Raw genomic sequence first — 22,515 nt, forward strand, 5'->3', positions numbered from 1 at the left:
CACTAGGGTGGCTGGCACCAGTAACGGTAATAGGCAAGTTATTCATGCAAAAGTTGTGGCTAGCTGAGCAAAATTGGGATCAAGAATTGTCCGATAACGACACAACAGAATGGAAATCTTTCAAAGACAATTTGGTGTATCTGGAAGAAGTCAGATTACCCCGATGGATCAAGACACAGCCTAATATGGTGTTACAGATTCATGGTTTTGCTGACGCGTCGGAAAAGGCGTATGCAGCGGTGGTATATGCTAAAATTGGTGAAGCAATTACCTTAATAGCCAGTAAATACAAAGTTAACCCTATCAAAAATAGGAAAACTATTCCTAAATTGGAATTATGTGCAGCGCACTTGCTATCACAATTGCTACAAAGAGTCCAGCAATTTATTACTGTTCCAGCTGAAATGTATGCTTGGAGCGACTCCACTATCACACTGTGCTGGATAAGAAACGGTGCTAGTAAGGAAAAATTCGTAAGGCGTCGCATAGAGGATATCCTAAGAATCAAAGAGATAGCATGGAACCATGTTAAATATGAAGATAACCCTGCAGACATAGCTTCAAGGGGTATTGATCCGAATAAATTTAAAGATTGTGAATTGTGGTGGAATGGGCCGAAGTGGTTCAGTGAACCAAAAGACAAATGGCCTAAACAAAAAACAGATGATGACAAGGTTATGGTAAATTCCGTACTAATAAATTCAGAGAGTAGTATTATGCAGGAGCTAATCGGAAAGTACTCCTGTATGAATAAGCTGGTCAGAATTACGGCATATGTATTTAGATTTATTGGCGCTAAAAAAAGAGATAAGGCGTACCCATCATATCTAACCGTCAATGAGCTTAAGAATGCTAAAAATGTTATAATTAAACACCAACAAACATGTCAATTTAGCAGAGAGATTTCATGTCTTACGCAGAACAAGCAAATTGATATGAAAAGCAAAATCTTGAGCTTAAATCCATTTTTGGATAACGAAGGAATATTGCGCGTGGGGGGAAGATTGCAAAATGCCAACATATGTTTTGATACTAAACATCCAATTATTTTAGATAAATCAAATCTAATAATGTTGTTGATTAAAGATGCTCATAAGGAAACATTACACGGAGGAATTAACCTTATGAGAAGCCAAAATCAAAGGAAATTTTGGATTTTCGGTTTAAGAAACGCTCTTAAAAAATGCGTCACTAGTGCCAGATATCGCCAAGTAACTGCGGAGCAAATTATGGGTAACCTACCCAAAAGTAGGGTAACGGTGTCAAAATCAATCCCCATTTCATGACACTGGGATTGATTTTGCCGGCCCATATCATATAAGATGTTCAAAAAATCGGGGACAAAAAACATTCAAAGGGTACATAGCAGTATTTGTGTGTTTGTCAACTAAGGCAATTCATTTGGAAGTTGTAAGTGACTTGACAACGAATGCCTTCCTAGCAGCATTTCGAAGATTTGTGGCAAGACGGGGTAAATGCGCGAACATATATTCTGATAACGGTACAAATTTTGTGGGAGCGGCTAGGAAGCTGCATGAAGAATTCAAAAAAGCAGTTCAAGATAATGTCCAGGTTGCCACTGTTCTAGAGCGAGAACAGATTAGCTGGCATTTTAGCCCCCGGCAGGACCTCACTTCGGAGGTATATGGGAAGCCGGGGTCAAATCCGTTAAGTATTATCTGAAAAGAGTCATAGGAGACAGTAACCTGACATATGAGGAACTGGCAACATTGTTGTGAAAAATAGAAGCCGTGCTTAATTCACGTCCGTTATATACGACGGGTGAAGATATGGACAACAACGAGGTGTTAACTCCCGGTCATTTCTTAATTGGAAGACCGACATTAGAAGCAGCCGAGTCCATGTCGGAAGAAAAAATTGGAAATTTAGACAGATGGAAATTAATTCAAAAAATGAAAAAAGATTTCTGGGCGAAATGGAAAGACGAATATCTATATACGCTCCAGCAAAGAAATAAGTGGCGACGAACCACAGAGAATTTAGAGAATGGACAGGTCGTGCTGATCAAAGATGAAAATTGTCACCCAGCCAGGTGGCCTCTGGGCAAGATTGAGGAAATTCATAAGCAGGGACGATAAAGTAAGAGTGGTCAAAATCAAATTGCAAGGTGGGTCAATTACAAGGCCTATAAATAAAATCTGTCCACTTGTTGGGGTAAAATCATCCGAAGAAGTTGAGGAGAATCGATATCGGAAAAGTAACAGATTCGGTCATCTATCCAAAGCAGGAACCGTAATGATGTTAGCAATGTTAATGCTGCTTTGTCAACTTTCGAATGCAGCAAGCATTAAAGATAGTCGATCAAAAATTACGGTAAAAGAACTAAACGCAACAGCCGCGTTGTACTTAGATCCAATGGGTGAGGTGGAAGTAGTAGCGTCCTCATGGCATCTAGTAGTGTACTATGACATGTCGGCATATTTTGAAATGCTTAATAAAGGCGACAGGTTGGTTCCTAAATTGAGGGATTTATGTCAAAAGTTATATAATTTTGAAGACCAGTGTCATTTCGTATTAGACAACATGGTAAAACGAATAAAGGAAATCGAAGAAAATAATATTTTGTTTATGAGTCAAAATAAGCCAAGAAGCAAGCGAGCACCGTTTGAATTCATGGGTTCATTGTACCACATATTATTCGGCATCATGGATGCAGATGACAGAGTACAGATGGAAGAAAACATGAGAAATTTACTGACAAATCAGCAAAATTTGAAACACCTAGAAGAAAGGCAGACATCGATAGTGGACTCCACGGCAAACATTCTTAAGACAACAATAGACGAAATAAATGTAAACTTTCGCAACATGAACAACCGGATTGAAAATATGACAGAAGTACTAAAGAAAGCTATTACGTATATAGAGAATCCATGTAATTCTTCATGATTGTAAGGCAACTGAGTTCCGTGATTGATGAATGTGAAAAAATTCAGACAGAAATTATAAATCTTTTAATAGACATTAACCATGGTAGGTTGAACCCTAACATTTTAAAACCAAGCCAGATGAAGTTGGAAATAACAAAAATTAAGGACAAGTTGTCCGAAACATTAGTATTACCAGGTAAAAGAACAGGTACTGAATTAAAAGATGTATACACTCTGTTGACGGCAAAAGGTATTTTTATTGACAGAAAACTAATTATAAATGCAAAAATACCACTTTTTGGTAGGCATCCGTCTTTTCTCTATAAAGTTATTCCACTGCCTGTACGATTAAACAATAACCAAATGGTAATGGTCCGCATAGACAGCCAGTACTTAATTTATAATTTTGAAATAGATTCGTATCATTTAATGTCCGAATCAGCATTGCAGAAATGTCAGAACTGGCAGTCGCATAGAAGAACATGTGAAGGAAGTTGGCCATGGAGTAGTGCCAATGATAATGTCTGTGAACTGACAGCTCTTAAACAAAGTACCAAATCTAACTGCATATACACAACGATTATAGAAACAAGGTCTTACTGGGAAGAATTAGATAGTAGCAGGAGTTGGTTATTTAAGGTTCCACCTAAAACTAACGCTAGAGTCCAATGCGGTAACGAACAGCAAGAGATAATGGCTATACCAGAGCAAGGAATTTTGAGCCTTAGATCAGGCTGCACAGCTAGGACAGAAGATAAAGTTATAGTGGCTCATCATAGCATACAGTCAGAGTCGTATATAGCTATTAAAACGCCGCACGTGGGCGGTATCAGTAACATGGCAAATATAATTTGGAACCCAGTAGAAGCAAATATAGTAAACCATTCAGCAGAATTGGAGAAAGTAGGAAACCAGTTACAGGCATTAAAGGAACATCATAATGAATTACTAGGATTAAACTTACATCATGTAACCGGTCATGTTTCCTTAATATTAGTTATCTTAGTAATTTTAATATTAATAATAATTTGTATAAGACAACTTAAGATTAGACGGAAATTCCTAAACGTCGCATTTGGCGGCCCTTCGCAGAATGTTTAAGAATAAACATCGTGTTCATCTGAAATGGCTTCACCAAATCAGATTGAACAAAGAAATATACAAAAACATACAAGAAAAATAAGTCATAAAGATTCCTATGACAATTATTGCTTAATTCCAAAAACAAAAATAGCTGATACAAATTCATATTTCAAGTATGGCTCAAAAACCAAACAAAGCATGCATCCACACTCTGTAGAAAACACTTAAGATTGTAACAGCGGCGCGGTATCAAGTAACCGACGCTGAGCATGAAATATAAACTATTTTCAACCCCCTAAAAACGTGGGTCATTAGAATAAGATATTTTTAAGAACAATTGTCGCCTCCTAGAGTCTAAGAATTCTTTTATATACACATACCATTGTTAATAAAATCAGTTCGTATTTTGAATTCAAGAGATGAAGATCGTTTTTTTAGTTTGCGGTGCTGAAATCCTCTTCAGTTTATTTGCGGCGTCTGGAATGGTTTCTGGGTACCCGGGAGGAATTACTTTTTTCCTTGCCTTTACATAATTTATTTTGCCTGGACATTCCACTAACAATAAGATGATGAGATAAGTACAATAAGTACACTTTACAAGTTACTTATCTGGACAATCTATGGTTTTGTGGTTTCCTGTGTAGTTCATACAATATGGTTTTACACCACAATAGGACAATGTTTTTGTTTTTGTTTTAAGTCGAATGTGAAAGATAAGAATTGTAACTTTCGCGATGCGCTCGTACGTGCGCAAAGTTTGGTAGATCACACCAGCTTGAATTGTACTGGCGTGGATGTTTCTCGTTTGTTGGATGTGTCTAGAGTTGTATATATCGACTTTAACGGTTGTTTTTTAGCCATTCGGGATTGTTGCACTGGTTGAACTGGTACTGGGAATGTTTATTACCTTCCAATTATTTTGCACCCACAGTTTTCTGAAAAACTACAACTAGCTCACAAACCAAACCATTGCTGAGTTTATACCCAGTGAACAACACCGATTTGGCACTCTTGATAAAAAAAGAACGATTGTTGCAATTTTTACGTAATGTAGTCAAAATGTTCCTACCAGAACTAAAGTTTGTCAAAACGAATTTTTTAACAAATTTATTTGAATTTATTTCCTTTTTTTTTTTTTTTTTTTTTGCTACTTGTCGTCGATCGGACTGCGAGAGATAGTCGTTTGTGGATTGTGAAATGAATAAGACTATTTTGGCACTGTAAAAGCATAGATAAGGTGCATGGGCTGTGGGAATCGGGTATTGTGCACTGTCCCAAAAGCAGATTTTGCGTAGTGGAAATCGGCTATAAAAATTGTCGATAGAATCGATATTTTCATCGATCGTTTTCCAGATCTAAATTATAAGGCTATTAAAGGTCTGTCACTTATCAGATCTTCTCCGAATTTATATCAAAAAAATTGAGATCAGAAAAAGATCTAAGCGTAAGTGATTGCACATCAATTCAACAATTATTGTTTAAAATCTTATTCATAATATATTTTGACACCTGATATACATATGTACATATTTATGTGGATTGTCGGCTGAGACTATCTATCGACACGGCTTTCACAACAAGAAAGACAACCTAGCGACGTAGTAATAAGGCAAAAGTCTAAATGTCTACCCAAACTACGGTTACGGTCCCTCTGGTCGGATGGACTGTGTAGCCAAAAGTGACTGTACAAGACCATTGACGACAATTGTCCCTCTGATCGCCGGGGCGACTTAGCGTTTCAAAAATCTATTTTTTTATGATAGCTTTTGGCAAGTATTATATACAGTAAAGGAAAAAAAGTCAACATACACCTCCAATTTTGGCATAATTCGGCTTTTTGCTTTAAAAATTAAAAATGTAAGTATGCCATAATTAAGAGGACCGAAAGTTAACTCTATGCGAGAAAAAAACATTTCAAAAAATTTATATACATACATACATATGTATATGTACATATGTATGCTCCCAATGTGCGAAAAAGTGCGAGATAAAATCGTAAGCCATAAAGCTAAGGAAAACTCGGCTTTAAAATACGGTCCCTTCTTTAAGAAGAATAGCGTATGTACATATGTAAGGTGGCAATAACACATGCACCGACGACTGCATCCGTCTTAGAAATATTGGATATTTATTTTTATGAAAGTTTCCTCGTTGACTGCGGAAATAGCTAGATTTAGTAGATCTCCACTGACCCACCGTGGATGTATGTATAATTTGACATAATAGATTATTGGGTTACTTCAAGTTTTATACTTTTTGTATTTTCCCGTTTCCCCACCCTTTTATCATGCTTGCAGCCTCTTCGGACCAAGTTATTTTATCGCTGAGGCGCTTGCTACCATGTAGGGCTGGTTCAAAACATGAAAACGTGTATACTCTCGATAATAGTATCATCGTTGTCTTTCACTCATTTGTGTCGACAAATTTTGGTCTTCTGTAGGTAGTGTAACATTTTGCTTGACGGAAATAACGAGATATGTAAATAATTTGGGTCTATATAGTCCCTCGAAAAGGCAGTCCAGAAATTAATTAAATGAATTTCCTACGCTCAATTTAAATGAAGTAAGTTGTCTCGCCGACTTAGGTATACCATACAAATATTTTAATTTTATTAAACAAATGCATTTTCACATGCTTGTTACAAGCATATCTTAGTATCTCGCTCACTCGCGCATACGAGCACCCTAGCGCCCTCGCCAGCCAATGGCCAACTCCGGCCTTATGGAAAAACGTTTATATGCATAACTATTTTTTGTCTGATTTTGATCAAATTTGATTGCACAAGATAGAAAAACACGGGAGATAATCGAGTTTTTTTCAAATTTCGGGGGCGAAAAGGGGCGTGGCAAAATCTTTACACACATAATGTGCGCATTTACTAACCAATATACATACATACCAAATATGGTGTCTCTAGCTAGAGCGTTAATTTTAGTGTTGAAGTAATGGTGTGGCCTCGCAATTGTAGAGTGGTTAATAAAGCCCGCTCATAAGAAAACTTGGTTGTTTTTGAAATAGCGCTATGCGACACTCTGCTCATTTTTTGTTATTCCCAAAATGACCTCAAGCGTATTCATTTGAAAAATTCATTCAAAATAAGTTGGATCACTGAAACAGAAAAGAAAGGAAATATTTCGAAAATGGACGACAACATAACTACATACACTTTATACATTATTTAAATACTTATAGATGCATCATATTTTTTCTATATTAATACTTCTAAAGTAATTTATAGTAGTTGTTAAAAATAAGGCAGACAAAAAAAAATAAAGGTATTAGGCAGCAAGCACTGTTGCCGGCAGAGCTGGGACTAGAGTATAGTATAGTGGTCTGATCCTGATGATTTTCATACTTTATCGCATTCGGGTTATAAGTAGCTCAAGTTTTATCCCAATAGCTCTTAAGATGGCTAGTGAAACGCATACGCACCGACAGACGGGCGGGTGGACAAAGCTATATCAACTCAGCTTCTCATACTGATCAATGGGGTCGGAAACGTCTCCTTCTGTGCGTTACAAACATCTGACCAATTTTATAATATCCCCTGCAAGGGTATAGAAAATAGTAAATAATTTTAAAGCTAGTAAATTTGAACGGTATTTTATGATCCCTACTTAACATAGGTTTTATTCACTTTGTTATTGCTCGCCAACAATATAATATGAAACCCTCAATATTATGTTCACTAACGTAGTGTTGAGTCGATACAGAAGCAATTTCATGGTATTGTTCCTCTATATTTCCTTTATATGTTCCTTCACGTCGGACCAGAAGTTTTTTTCCTATTCACCTTAGTAGATGTCTTACTAATTACTCCCTACACGATCTTTTTCGTGTTCTTTGTCAATCTCTTAACAACCTTTTGCACCTTATGTCTCCTCATATTTCTCACATAATCGCATTGCTCGCAGCTCTTTTCTCTAACCACATTGGCTGTGACACGAGGCATGGCTGGCTCCTTGTGCATATAAAACTCCTCCAACGAGTTGGTGATGTTTGGTTGCGTATACGGTTTAAGCTTACGTTATTACAATTAATGCTTATCTGTTTTTTAGCTTTAGCTTTCTTCGTCGCCTGGCTGGTAGACAATCCATAATATTTTTCAACATATGTATATAATATCTAACCAGAGGGCCGGGGCTAGCTTAGACCGCGTCAAAGTTTGTATACCCTTGCAACTTTTTTGGTATAGTCACCCGATCTTAATCAATTTGGCACAGTAGTTTATAGGCGTAATAAACTGTATTGTTTGATCTGCCCAGTTGCAGATGGTACAAAACTCCAATGCTCAATAGCATGTGGAGTGGAGTGAGGAAAAAATAAGTCTTTTCCTCTTCGAATTCCAGAAAGAAGTCATTTTTATATTTCGTTTTCATGATTGAGAAGCTCTTCATGAGCCATGTAACAGAAGCTTTTAGAACATGTTAATGTAAATACAGTGGTAGAAATTCCGATAATCTTAAACAAATAATATAAGAAATTTTAATATATACAAATCTATGTTAACAATGACGTCTCCTCCAACATACTCCCCCATTGAAGGATAAAGTATGACTCCTTCAATTTACATAAACGTCATCTCTTAACGGCAATGGAGCAAGTTTGCAGATTGGGCGACGAATAATTCCTTTCTTGGTGCGAACATCGGCTACTCTAACCCTTCCATCTGCACCAAGTATGGCTTCGACAACACGACCAGTAATCCAGCATTGCGGTGGAAGATTGTCTTCATGGATGAGAACTAATTGATCCTTTGCTATGTTGTTTTCGGGATGCAACCACTTAGAGCGTTCTTGTAATTGATGTACATAGTGGCGCTTCCAGAGTTCCCAGAAGCGTTGCTTGAGATAGGTCACCCTTTGCCAACGAGATAGATAAGAAAGTTTTGAGTCATTGACTACCGGTTCAGGGATCGCTTGCAGTGAACATCCGATCAATAAGTGTGCTGGCGTCAGAGCCTCCCCGTCATTGGGATCATCGCTGTGAATGGATATTGGACGGGAAATCAATATCGCCTCCACTTCAATTGCAATCGATTGAAGCTCTTCATACGTCAAATGAGAAGAGGTCAAATTTTTGATGAGCAGAGTCTTCATTGACTTTACTGCGGCTTCCCATAAGCCTCCAAAATGAGGAGCACGCGGTGGAATGAAATTGAATTCACAGCCGGCATTTCGGCTAAATTCCTCCAGATTTTTTGCATTGAGTTCTGAACAGAATTGCCGTTTGAAGCCTTCAATGGTATTGTCACAATAAATCCTTTTGGGTATGCCACGTCGTCCGATGAATCGCTTCAAACAGAGAATAAAATTATTAGCAGATAGATCAGAGATTAGTTCTGTATGAATAGCTTTTGAAGAAAAGCAAACAAATACGGCCAAATATGTTTTGTAAGGAACTTTGCTTCGAATGCGGTACGACGTAAGAAATGGTCCACATAGCTCCACTCCGCATATCAGAAACGGGCGTTCGGCCAGGAGACGGTCAGCTGGGAGGTTACCCATGATTTGTCGCATTAATACAGGTTTGTAATGATAGCAATGTGTGCAACTTCTAACAACCTTTCGGACCAGTTCGCGAGCATTTACAATCCATACTGTTAGGCGCAGAATCGCTATCAGAACCTTAGCTCCCGCGTGAAGGTTTCGCAAGTGAAGATCTTTAATATATTTATAAGTGAAATTATGAGTCTTTGGAAGCAATAACGGCATTTTAGCGTCCAATGGTATGTCAGCCATTGCAAGACGGCCTCCAACACGGATAAGTCGAATATTTTGAGAACCTATCTGTTCATTTGAGATGAATGGACTTAACTTTTGAAGCTCCGGCTTCAGACTTCGTCCTGCTTGTAAGTCTTTTAGTTCTTTCGCAAACACATCACTCTGAATGGAAGAGATTATGTACAGTGAAACCTCGATATAACGAATCTGAGGGGGATCGCAAAATTATTCGTTATATCTATTGATTCGCTATAGGTACTGAAATGTAAGACCTTAGTCCTTTCAAGGGACTTAACAAAAAATTCGTTATATTGGGTTTTTCGTTATAACGAAGTTCGTTATATCGAGGTTTCACTGTATATGATTAAAAGCCAATTTAAATTCTTCTACTGAAATGCTTCTTGTAGCATTTATCGTATTATTGCGGTTAATAGGAACTCGGTTGAAAACTCGTAAAACGTATGCTAAGACTCTCACAATCATACGAAACGATGATAGTCTACTAATGATCTGCTCAACTATGCTCTTTTCTTTATAACTAGTGCTACATTTCAATACAAGGGTGTTTGCAATTCTAGTTCTTTGGGCTCGAAATCTGTCTTTCTTTCAGATTTCGGCCAATGCATGAAGTGTTAAGAACTTTGGTCCATGAAACCAAATTGTCTGCATTAAAACGCGCGCTGCACAGCCACGTGAAACAATGTTGGCTGGATTATCCTTTCCCGGCACGTGACTCCAAATGATATCCTGCGATTGAGTTTGTATGGTTGATACGCGATTGGCAATAAAGCATTTTAGAGTTGATGGGTGCATTTTAATCCAACGAAGAACGACAGTTGAATCTGTCCAAAAATATGTTTTGCTGACAAGACAATTTAATTTGTGTTTGATTTTAGTCCATGTTTGGCAGAGTAAAACGGAAGCACAAAGCTCTAAACGAGGTATGCTTTGCGATTGAGTGGGCGCAACTCTCGATCTCGAAATGATCAATGAAGTTACATATTTTCCGTTGTCCAAGACCCTTGCGTATATGCAACATCCATACGCTTGATTTGAGGCATCCGAAAATCCATGGATTTCACACTTATTTTTTGGTGATGTGTTAACAAATCGATTCACGCGAACCATGTCAAGATTAGATAAATCAGCTTCAAGTTGTTGCCATCTAGTCCGTAAAATCTCTGGCAACGGGTCGTCCCAGTCCAAGCGCTCGATCCACAAGTCTTGGATCAAGATTTTGTAGCGTACTACGACTGGAGCTAATAATCCTAGCAGATCATAGAGCCTGGCCTTGATCGATACTATTCTTCGCTTTGTTGGTATTGCAGTTAATGGAAGATCAAATCGAAATAATATAAGATCTTCAGTTGGCAGCCACGACATGCCAAGAGCCTTGGTGACATCACTATTGTCAATATTGAGATTATATTCATAATCTGTTGGTGCCCCACTAAAATTCCACTTTGTCAATTCTAAGCCTGCCTTGGAGAGCAATTTGGTAACTTCATTCGTCTTAGCATTAAGTTCTTCGAGTGAGTCAGCTCCATAAAGTAGATCGTCGACGTACATATCCTCAGCTAATACAGCAGCTCCAATTGGAAACAACTCCTTATACGTCTCTGAGGACCTGATTGCGAGAAATGGAGCGCACGACATCCCATAGGTAACAGTATTCAATTGAAATAATTGAATAGGTTCTTCCGGTGACTTTCTCCACAAGATTTGTTGGAAACTTCTATCCTCAGGTGCGACGAGAAATTGTCTGTACATTTTTGTTATGTCAGCTGGAATAGCATGACGATACAAACGAAACGAGAGTAATGTTAGGATTAGATCTTGTTGAATAGTAGGACCAACCATGAGAATATCATTTAATGATTTATTTGATGATGATTTAGACGAAGCGTCAAATACTACGCGAAGTTTAGTTGATGAGCTCTGCGGTCTAAGAACACAATGGTGAGGAATAATGTAATGATTTCCCGATTGCAAATTATCTAACGAAGCTACCTCCATATGATTCAACTTAAGATATTCATCTAAAAAATCGATGTACATTTCCTTTAATTGGTGCTGAGATGCAAGCCGTCTTTCGAGTTGAAGAAAACGTCTTTTTGCACAGGACAACGAGTCTCCAAGTTGTTCAGGAGATTCCTTGAAAGGCAACCGAACCTGTATGCGCCCTGAATCCAGGAATTGTGTGTGCACCTGAAAGTGAGTTTCACATGCTTGTTCTTCTGAGGTTAACGAAATATCTTTATTTTGAAATCCATGTATTTCATCCATTTTCCAAAACCTTTCTAATAATATGTTAAGGTCCTGCTGTTGCGTTAAATTACAAGTGTATTGTTGAGTTGATTGAGGTTCAGCAATCTTACCCCCGACGATCCATCCTAATGCAGTTTCCACTAGATGAGGAAGACCAATTCCTAAACTAATTTTACCAGTTTTAAGTAGATCAAAAAACTCCTTTACGCTAAGCAATAGATCTACTTTTCCGGGCTTATAAAAGAATGGGTCGGCTAACTCAATTTCTTTGGGAATGGCCCAATTTGACACATCTAATCTCTTTTCAGGCTGAGGTAGAGATATAGATTTAGTCACGATAAACTCCATATTCCATTCATCTGGAGATATTCTTGAACGAATTTTGGTAGATACGGAATGTTTCATATGTGTACGTAATTCACCGATTCCAGCAATCTCATAATGATCGTAACGAAACGGAAGCTGAAGCCTTTTGGCTAATTCTTCAGTTATAAAGGTAAGCTCAGAGCACGAATCAAGTAATGCTCTTGCTAGCTGAAACTCACCAAGTTTGTCTTGAATAAGAACTATTGCTGTTGGAAGTAATCCTCGCCGAGCGTGGCGAGTCAACATTGATGTTGCAAATGTTTTATTTTCGTCATGTGTATTATGAATGATTTGTTGCGATTGATGATGAATAGAAGGTCCGTCTGGTTGATAATTTCCCTGGACATTTGAATCCTTATGCATGTTTGTGTGATGTAAACCTCCACAATGACGACATCTATTCAATGAAGGACACTTTGAGGCTGGATGACCCTTATTGAGGCAATTCAAACAAAGTGACGCTGTTTTAACAATCTTAAATCGCTCAATAAAAGGTAGCGACTTAAAAACTGGACAGAATGCTAACCTATGCTCAGTTGACTGACATTGAAGGCATCTACTTTGGGCTGCAACAAATACTTTTAAAGTACTATGAATTTTGTCTCTGACGGGTCTTTCCTCTTGTCGGTTTCGCAGATACCCTTCCAAATACTGACAGTGTCGACTGAGAATTTGATAACAGTCGGCCCAGTCTGGCAATTTATCGTATTCTTGAACCCGATCGTATGCTTGTTTGGATTCAAGATCAATTTTTGACATAACAATGTGAATAAGTACTGCGTTTAATACATCAGCTTCAGACCCAAGAGACAACAATAATCCGCGTAAAGCTGAAACCGTATACAAAATTGTTAAATAAACTTGAAATATGTTCTACGAAAATAAGAACTTTCTTGTCATATCGCTCGTTGAGGCGCTCTAGGGCCTTCGGATAATTTTCGTCTGATACTTGAAATGGCGAGACTACGCTTAGAGCTTGGCCAGATAGACAACTTATTAGATAGTTAAATTTGTCAACATTGGACAATGAGTTGTCATCATGTACCATATTTGTAAATGAAGTAATAAATTTTTTGAATTCCACATATTTGCCGTCGAATTTTGGTAATTTGAGGGATGGAAGCCGATTATGATGTCCCCCATGATAAGTCGATGAATTAAAGAAACTAAGTTCTTCTGGTTTTTCCTTTTTACTTGCGCCAATGCGCCGTAATATGATTGCCCTTGTTTCGATAAAAAGATTTTCTATCTCTGCCCGATTCGCGTCTGCTGGATCTAGCTTCTCAATATTGGTTAGAACTTGTAATGCTTGTTTAAAATGCGACTCAATAATTTGAGACTGACAATCTAATATAATAGGGTCATTTTCAAGATCGATTCTAGCTCTTAAACTTTGAATATTAGATTGCAGTTGATTCCGTTGTTGTCTGAGAGGTAGAAGCTGCGTTTCATTTTGTGGAGACATTTTGGGCCTTTAACGAAAGAAATATAGCAAGTTAGAAATGAATTAAACGTGAGCTAAACGAGTTCTAGTTTTAATAAAAACACTCAAATGCATTAAGTTTCACTCAAGAGCTTAATAAGTGAGCTTTAATATGTAGATCGTTTCTCTATATGACAGTTTGAGTACTTACTCCGTTGTGCTTAATACCTAATAGCACGTGTTAAAGCTTACGAGTGTTTTACATGTGAGTGTAAAGCATGAGAAAGCTTTACGACCGCTAATGAGTGGCAATTGAGTCAAAATTTGAGTGGAAATTGATAATGTAATTTTACACACTCCAATTGACTTAGGTTATGATAGGGCTCCACGTAAATGTCCACGATGATGTCTTGCAAATGCCAATGATGAAGAAGTCCGATGACGACTATCCAAGATGATTATGTAACGATGAAGAAGTCCAATGATGAATGTGATGATGATGTACGCTGAAAAGTCCAATGATGACTGTCCAAGATGATGTAACGATGAATGCAATATAATGAACGAATAAACGACTTTATATAGTTTTTAAGTTTTTATGTTGGGACTTGCGAAGTGCAAGGTCCTGTCACGGTCGCCAATGTTTGATCTGCCCAGTTGCAGATGGTACAAAAGTCCAATGCTCAATAGCATGTGGAGTGGAGTGAGGAAATAATAAGTCTTCTCTTCGAATTCCAGAAAGAAGTCATTTTTATATTTCGTTTTCATGAGTGAGAAGCTCTTCATGAGCCATGTAACAGAAGCTTTTAGAACATGTTAATGTAAATACAGTGGTAGAAATTCCGATAATCTTACACAAATAATATAAGAAATTTTAATATATACAAATCTAAGTTAACAATGACGTCTCCTCCAACATGTATAATATTAAGTTTCACGACAATATCACAGAAAATAACGAAGGTATTGAGAAAAAGTCACTGTTCGTGACTTTGGGGTTTGTATGGGAGCTATATGATATAGTGATCCGATCCGACTGTATCCGAGATATACAACCCCTGCAGTATATACAAGCCTACGTGCAATTTCAGCTCTGTAGCTCTTACGGTCTAGGAGGAGTTTGCGTAGATCCAGACGGACGGACGGACGGACATGGCTCGTCGTGCTGATCAAGAATATACATATATACTTTGTATGGTCGGAGATGCTTCGTTCTATGCGTTGCATACTTCAGACGAAAATTAATATACCCTTTTTGCAAGGGTATAGAAAAACTAGATGCCACTAAACTTTGAGATATTTGATATTCGAACATAGTTGGTTGGTTTTGGTAGTGTTGTCATTATGTATCTGTCGAATAGTGTTGGTTAAGTGACTAATATGTCAAAGCCTACTAGTTAGTTCCAATGGATTGACAGGTGCGTCAGATGTAGCTATGGTTGAGCATCTAAGCAACCTTAGCAACTAATGTTGAGAGCTGTCTTCAGGTCAGGTCCTATATAAAGGGGGTCCTCGGGCTAGAGAGCTCAGTTAACAAACCCTCCGGGAACTAGGAACTAAAAGTGCAAAGTACAAGCAGTAAAAGAACATGAGTGAGTTAAATAATACTGCCGACGCTCCGACATCAGAAGTGGGATCCAGCTCGCTACCTAAGACACCAGACATTTCATGGCGAGTGTTAAAGAAATGCAAAACAAAAATTTAATTGAACTTGTAAAAACATTGAAATCAGCGCCATCTGAAACAAGTTACAACACCCTAGTGCTGCCGAAACTTAACGCAGATATTGTTGGTGCCGACGCATCCGTGTGGTGTGTCACAGTGAATCTAATTTTGGCTGAAAATAACATACGAGGCAGTAAATTGGTGATGGCTTTGAGTGCACCGCTGGAGGGCAGTCCATCGCAGTGGCTTTCGCTAATATATTATCCCGAAATAAATTGGACTGATTTCAAGGAACTTCTCGTTCAGCGCTTTACCAGTGTAGAAACACCGCGGCTATGTTTTTGACAATCTTGTCAACTGGCCCGTCTTACGGAGATTGTCTCTCGAATTATGCTAGTTGCATGGTGACGTCACTCACCACTAAATGGCGTTGTTTACCCGAGAACATTGACTCTGGAGCGACAACAGATAAGTGCTAAGTTAGATAGTAAAATAATTAACAATGTGGTTTTATTGAAAGATTTTGCCAATGATAGATATTAACAAATGTGGTAGTGGTCCGATCCCGCTGAATCCGAGATATACAACCCCTGCAGTATATTCAAGCCTACGTGCAAAATTTTAGCTCTGTAGCTCTTACGGTCTAGGAGGAGTTCGCGTTGATGCAGACAGACGGACGGACATGGCTATTTGAACTATACTTTGTATGGTCGAAGATGCTTCGTTCTATGCGTTGCACACTTTTGACCAAAATTAATATACCCTTTTAGCAAGGGTATACAAAAAAAAAAAAAAAAAAAAAACCAAGACGAAAAGATAAATAATGTAAAGATTATTCATAAATAATGTAAATGAATTATTATTAGTATGATTATGACTATTATTAGTACAGAAATGGTACTAAATTTGGAAAGGGTTGATTTATAATGATTTAAATATTGTGTAAATTAAGAATGAATTGATGTTAAATTTACGTCTGAAGATTGAGGTAATAATTGGCTATTTCAATAACACTTCGATAAGTTTATTGACGGCCGTGTCGGATAGTGTTCGTTAAGTGACTAATAAGTCGAAGCCTACTAGTTGGTTCCAATGGATTGAAAGTTGCGTCAGTTGTAGCCCTGGTTGAGGTCAGGTCCTATATAAAGGGGGGCCTCGGGCTAGAGAGCTCAGTTGACAAACCCTCCGGGAACTAGCCGCACAGCTCGAGAATATAAGTGAAATAGTGAAAGTGCAAAGTACAAGCAGTAAAAGAACATGAGTGAGTTAAATAATACTGTCGACGCTCCGACATATTAATAAATTTGCCAAAATATTTTACTTTTTTATAAAGCTCATTATTTGAGACATAGAAAAAAACTTAAAAATTTGTTTTTTATTGAGTTACCATGAGTATATAATGTTAGGTATAAGTACTTACTGTACAAATCAGGTAAGTTTACAGATTACAAATTAAATTGGCTATAAAAATTGTTGAGTTTTCTCTTTGGAATCTTCCAAAGTTATTGCCTATAGGCAACATTGGTCCTGAATGGTATAGAAAATTTAAAAATGTTTCTGCTTTGCTAGATATGCAACCCAAAGGCTTAACACAGTTGCAAATTTAAAAAATTTTCCGATTTAATTGGGATGAAAATGTAAAGGATACCGAAACTCAAAAGACTTTGGAAGACTTTCTTGAATAATCTTTACAAGATGCTATTACCAAAGGTGAAAGTCTCGAAGGCGCACTGTTGAATTTAAGTCAATTGGAATGTAGTAAGAACGAAACCTGTACTAAACCGGTGCAGCAAATTATCGAAGAAGTAAATCAAGATACTCTGAGATGGAGAAAGAATACCTCGACTCTAAAGCAATTAGCTGTTTGGAAGGATTAGAAAAATCTGGAGAAACAAAGGAACCAATTTCGTATTCAGAAATAAACGCATATGCCTTGCAAAGTAATGGAGTCGAACTCAAATGCAGTGTCAGTGTAAAAATACCTGTTTGATTTCATGGCTTGGTCATCAAAAGTCGAATCAGATTTGAAAAAATTAAAGCAAATTTTCATCTGAATGACAACCTAAAACAACCCCCAAAAGGCTCAGATGACTACGACAAGTTATATAAAGTACGACCGCTGCTTTCAAAAATAAAAGCAGTTTGCAACGAATTGGAGCAAGAGGAGTATCAAAGCATTGACGAGCAAATGATTTCATTTAAAGATCAACATATCATAAAACAATATCTTCCTAAAAAAAACCACACAAGTAGAACTTTAAAATGTTTTCAAGAGCTGGTCTTATGTATGATTTCTGCCTTTTTATTGGTAAAAGAACTAGTGATTCTTTTGGGCTTGGAATATCATCGGATATAGTTCTTCATTTGGCATCAAATGTGCCGCAAGCTCAAAACTATAAACTCGTCTTTGATAACTGGTTCACTTCCGTAAGTCTTATGATTACATTAAAAGAAAAAGGTATCCTCGCAGCGGGAACTATTCGCCCAAAACGCCTTAAGAATTGTGTGTTTAAGACTGAAAAGCAACTTACGAAAGAAGGTCGAGGATCCTATGATTTGAAAGTAGAAACCTCGCTAAATTTAATTGCTTGCCGCTGGTATGACAACAAAAGTGTCCAATTAATTTCAAATTATATTGGCGACCAACCTGTTACAGAATGCTCCCGCTGGCGCCGGAAGGAGAAAAAAAATGTAGAAGTTCCTCGTCCTGCTATTGTGGAATGCTACAATAAGCAGATATGCGGTGTTGATCTTTCAGATATGCTATTAGAATATTATAAAAAAAAAAAATATTCTTCCAAAAAGTGGTATATGCGCATTGTATTTTGGTGTATAAATATAACGGTGGTAAATAGTTGGCTTCTGTATCGTAGAGATTTGAACTGCGCCAAAGATAACACCAGTCAATTGCCTTTAATACAATTTCCACTGGATATTGCAAATGAACTTCTTCGATCTAGTATGCAAATTCAATCTCGAAAAAGGGGTCGTCCAGCACAACTTGTGTTCAATAATGACTCCGCGATTCATCTCCACCACCGTAGAATTGTTTTGTGTCATACCACACGTAAGTTTAAGTAATAAATATAAAATATTAAATAATATTATAGCAGAAGACCAAAGAGTCTCAGAAAAAATGTCTCGAGTTTCAACGTATTAAAATATTAAAAATAAAAAAATTAAATAAATAAAATATTAATTCATCAATAACGTATACGTATTATTTTAAACATCTACTACTCAGGACCAATGCTGCCTATAGGCAACATTTCGGTGAGGACGAACCAGGATACGTAGGACTAAAATATACAGAGTTTGCCACTTGTTTTGAACCGTGTAGTGGTGCTGGTCCTTCGGCATCATTACCAGGTGGATCGGAAGTCGCGGGTTGTAGTGATAGGAAAGGTCCACCGTTTAAGTAGCGCCTTAAACATATGCGTGACCAGTTTCGGAAGCGACTCTACAGTGCGCTCGTGCTGTGCTTGGGTAGTACCAAGACGGAAAAATGTTGGCGCCAACTCCTTGCAGTTTCAGTGCATCCAGCTCAGCAGAGCAACAACAACAGCAGCTCTCATAAACAGGAGAGGACAAGTATACCAATAACAAAATACAAATATCAAAGATGCTAACTTCGGCTAAGGTGAAGTTTAAATACCCTTACATGTTGAAAATTCGTTTTTTGGAACTCAATTCAACTTCGCAATTTTTTCTTCTTCTTCCCTCATTCCCTTAGCAAAGCAACGCACACATACAAATATAGTTTATGTACCATTACGTGTGTGTGTGTAGGACACACACACACATTAGTAAATTAGTAAATTTCATGGGGATACTCCAATTGTTATGAAAATGTTTCTTCTAGAGCTATATGATACGGTGGTCCGATCCTGATAATTTTCATACTTGATCTGCTCCAAAATTTCAGCCCAATAGCTCTTAACATGGCTGAATAAAACGCATACGCACGGACGGACAGACGGACATGGCTATATCGACTCAGCTTCTCATGCTGATCAAGAATATATATATGTCGCAGGATCGTTTAGTTCTATCTGCTAGTCTGCCATATTGATTCAGAAACTTTAAGAGTGAAGTGAATTCCAACCGACGCAGTGCACTGCATTGGTAGAATTTATAAAAACAGCAACCACGCTTTTACCATACTTTAATGGTGACATCAGAAATCAACCAGGCTTTCTTGGAGCGCTTCGCGTACTTAACACTATAAAAGAAACACACGAAGCCATCGAAATTATAAATCTAAACTAAAAGGTCTAGTCTAAAATTAAAAACGTTCAAAAAAATCCCAATAACTGTGTTTCATACACAAAAGAGATTACTGAAGATTACCAAAGCCATCGCAAGATTAATCACTCTTTCGGTAGAGGCTCCACATACAATTTTCAAAATAATAACATTGTTTTATGCCCAGCATAATGACCGCGGTTGACGCCGCTATAACAACAATAGCAACTTGATAAACAATTCAAACTGGAACAAACAACAATACCCACAGAGCCCAACGAGAGAGGCTCCAAAGAGGCGGTCGTGGAGGTGTATATCATAATAACAGACAGAACTCAAATAACCAAAATACCAATACCAGAGGCGTTCGAGCCCTAACAGGGATGGAAAAACACAATATCCTTCAGAATATTTAATAAAACAAAAACACACCCTAGAAGTCAAAATATTTACAATAACTCGTGTTCTTAGCTGTTTCATACCATGTAAAATCAGGTGTAGCCACCTCACAAGTACACTACTCGTAGACACAGGAGCAGACATATCAATTGTTAAGGCCTCACAGGTTCTCAACACGCTCATAGACACTACAAAAAAAAAAAAAATAATGGAATAGGACATGGGTTTACAGACACTCTAGGACACGTTGATTACAATTAAATTCGCGTAAGGTATTGATTTTATTAAAAAATACAACTGCATCAGAAATTTTTACACTAACATCATCAACGCTCTCGAAAAAGACGGACGTGTTTTTTTTAAGCTCCCGCGTTTTTAACTGATTTTATAATTTTTTATTGTGTTTCATCGGCATCGCGATCGAAAATTATATTATATTATTTAATCTAACTTGCACCGTATTACTTGTCTGCGTTTTTGTGTGTTTGTGTTAATAATTTTTAACAATTTTAAATCTGTTTATAACCTTTGTTGGTTTCTTTTCTTCCTCTCTCTCCCATCTTAATCTCATTTTTTCTTTTTCTTTCTTGCAAATCACAAGCAACGCTCATTTGTTGTTGTCTTGCAATTTCTTTGAGTTCTTGTTGCAGTTTTTTTGTTATTGTGATTTCTAGCTTCCGCGCTCGCGATCTTTAACATGTTTTTTTTCTCTCTCGTTTTCATTTCACTCGTCGCCGTTATTTGCGCTTATACTGCAGTCTATTGTGTGTCTGTAATTTAGACTCTATATCATTTAGTCAGTGCTCTCTTTCTCTTTTAACCCTTGTGCACCCACAATATCTCTCTTTCTTATTATTTCTAAACCTCAAAGTGAGTTATATATTTTAATACCAAAACATTTCTAATTTTTATTTGTTTGATTACTAATTCTTCTCATTACCTCATAATGCCTGTCTGTTAGGCTTAAAATTGTTTGCAGCCCGCCCCACCCCTGAAGAGTTTTATGTACTGTTGGATGTGTAACACTACAGTACATGTTAAGTGCGCCGGCTTTACATGCAGGGTAAAGGATCATTTAGATCAAAAAAAGGGTCTCAAATGGGGATGTGAGTCATGCCGTATCGTGGAAGATGAAATGGAACTTTTCATGCGGCAAACAAAGGATACCCTGATGAGTCTGTCCGCCAGTTTTCTTAAACTCTCGCAAGAGTTTAAAGCTGTCGAGTCACAGTTTAGTAGTTTAACGCTACTGACTGAGTCTCGAAAGCGTAAGAAGGCGGGAGAACAGACTTCTGATTTGTTCTTGCGTTTGCCGGTCTCCACATCTATATCGGTTCCGACCCCTTCTCAACCAATGCAAACTGCGATTCCGCAGACGATGTCTGTAGTGTCCGTTTTGTCTTGGCAAGAATATAGACCCATAGATTTTTCCGACAGGGATTCTAGTGATAGTAGTGCCGGAGTGCCACTTGTTGCAACTGATGCTACAATTAATGCGGTAGCTGATGCAATACCTGCAATGCCGAAACCATTGGTGGGAGTGCCACCTGATAAACACATTTCTGTTTCGAGATGATGTCATGGCCCACATTCGGGCTAAACTGAATGTCTCCAATATATCCATAGAAAACTTTAAATTTTCATATTTATCTTTTAAAATCAGTGTTCCAATTGAGTTCTTTGACTGTATCTGCAGTTCTAGCTTCTGGCCGAAAAGCTTAATTGTGAAGGAATTTACATCCAGAAAAAGGAAGACACGGGGCCAAACAAGAATTTCTTCACCAGGGGTGGTGGAGTTCTTATTGCTGTAGATTCCGCCCTATCATCGGGTTTGATAACAATACCTGTCTTAACTAGTATCGAATTTATATGCGTTAAGGTATCTTTTACTCGTTTTTCCATTTTTGTTATATGTTCTTACATTCCGCCCCAATCGGAATGGCCAACATATTTACTACACTTAGATTCTATTAAATTTATACTTGATCTACTTTCTGACAGAGACTTATTAATTGTCCTTGGGGACTTTAACCTGCCCACTATGACTTGGTCAACAGTTAATGGTAGCAAAACGTAGCTGACCTCTGGGTGTAAGGATTTTATTGATGGTCTGCTGGAGCTTTCGTTGGCCCAGCTGAATTCGATTTCTAATACGTCTGGCCGATTTCTTGATCTGATTTTTACCTCTGATCCAAGTTTTTGTAAAGTATCTAGAACTAGTCCAATGATGTTACCAGAGGATAGTTATCTATTGAGTTTCCCAGCCGCGAGCCCATCTCCGAGTGTGATCCTATGGTACGCATGCCTTTCTTAATACCGATTGGACTAATTTATACAATTGTACGGATATGAATTCCGCAATTTCTTTATTTTATACCAGTGTTGACTCAATCTTTAATGACTGTGTACCCCTAGTCTCTCCTGTGGTGACGCAAAAATCACCATGGTTTAC

General features: G+C 37.7%; 1 protein-coding gene across 1 annotated transcript in view; it reads left to right on the forward strand.

Moving 5' to 3' along the window:
- Positions 1 to 5,337: 5,337 nt before the first annotated feature.
- LOC137574942 (prolyl endopeptidase-like) overlaps positions 5,338 to 22,515 on the forward strand; it is a 144,637-nt gene continuing 127,459 nt past the window's right edge. The window contains 1 exon segment of the mRNA XM_068287372.1: positions 5,338 to 5,418. The gene's annotated coding sequence lies outside the window, so the exon portion shown is untranslated.

Source organism: Drosophila tropicalis, unplaced genomic scaffold (genome assembly GCF_018151085.1).
Source record: "Drosophila tropicalis isolate 14030-0801.00 unplaced genomic scaffold, ASM1815108v1 contig_527, whole genome shotgun sequence".
In the NCBI taxonomy this organism is placed as follows: domain Eukaryota; kingdom Metazoa; phylum Arthropoda; class Insecta; order Diptera; family Drosophilidae; genus Drosophila; species Drosophila tropicalis.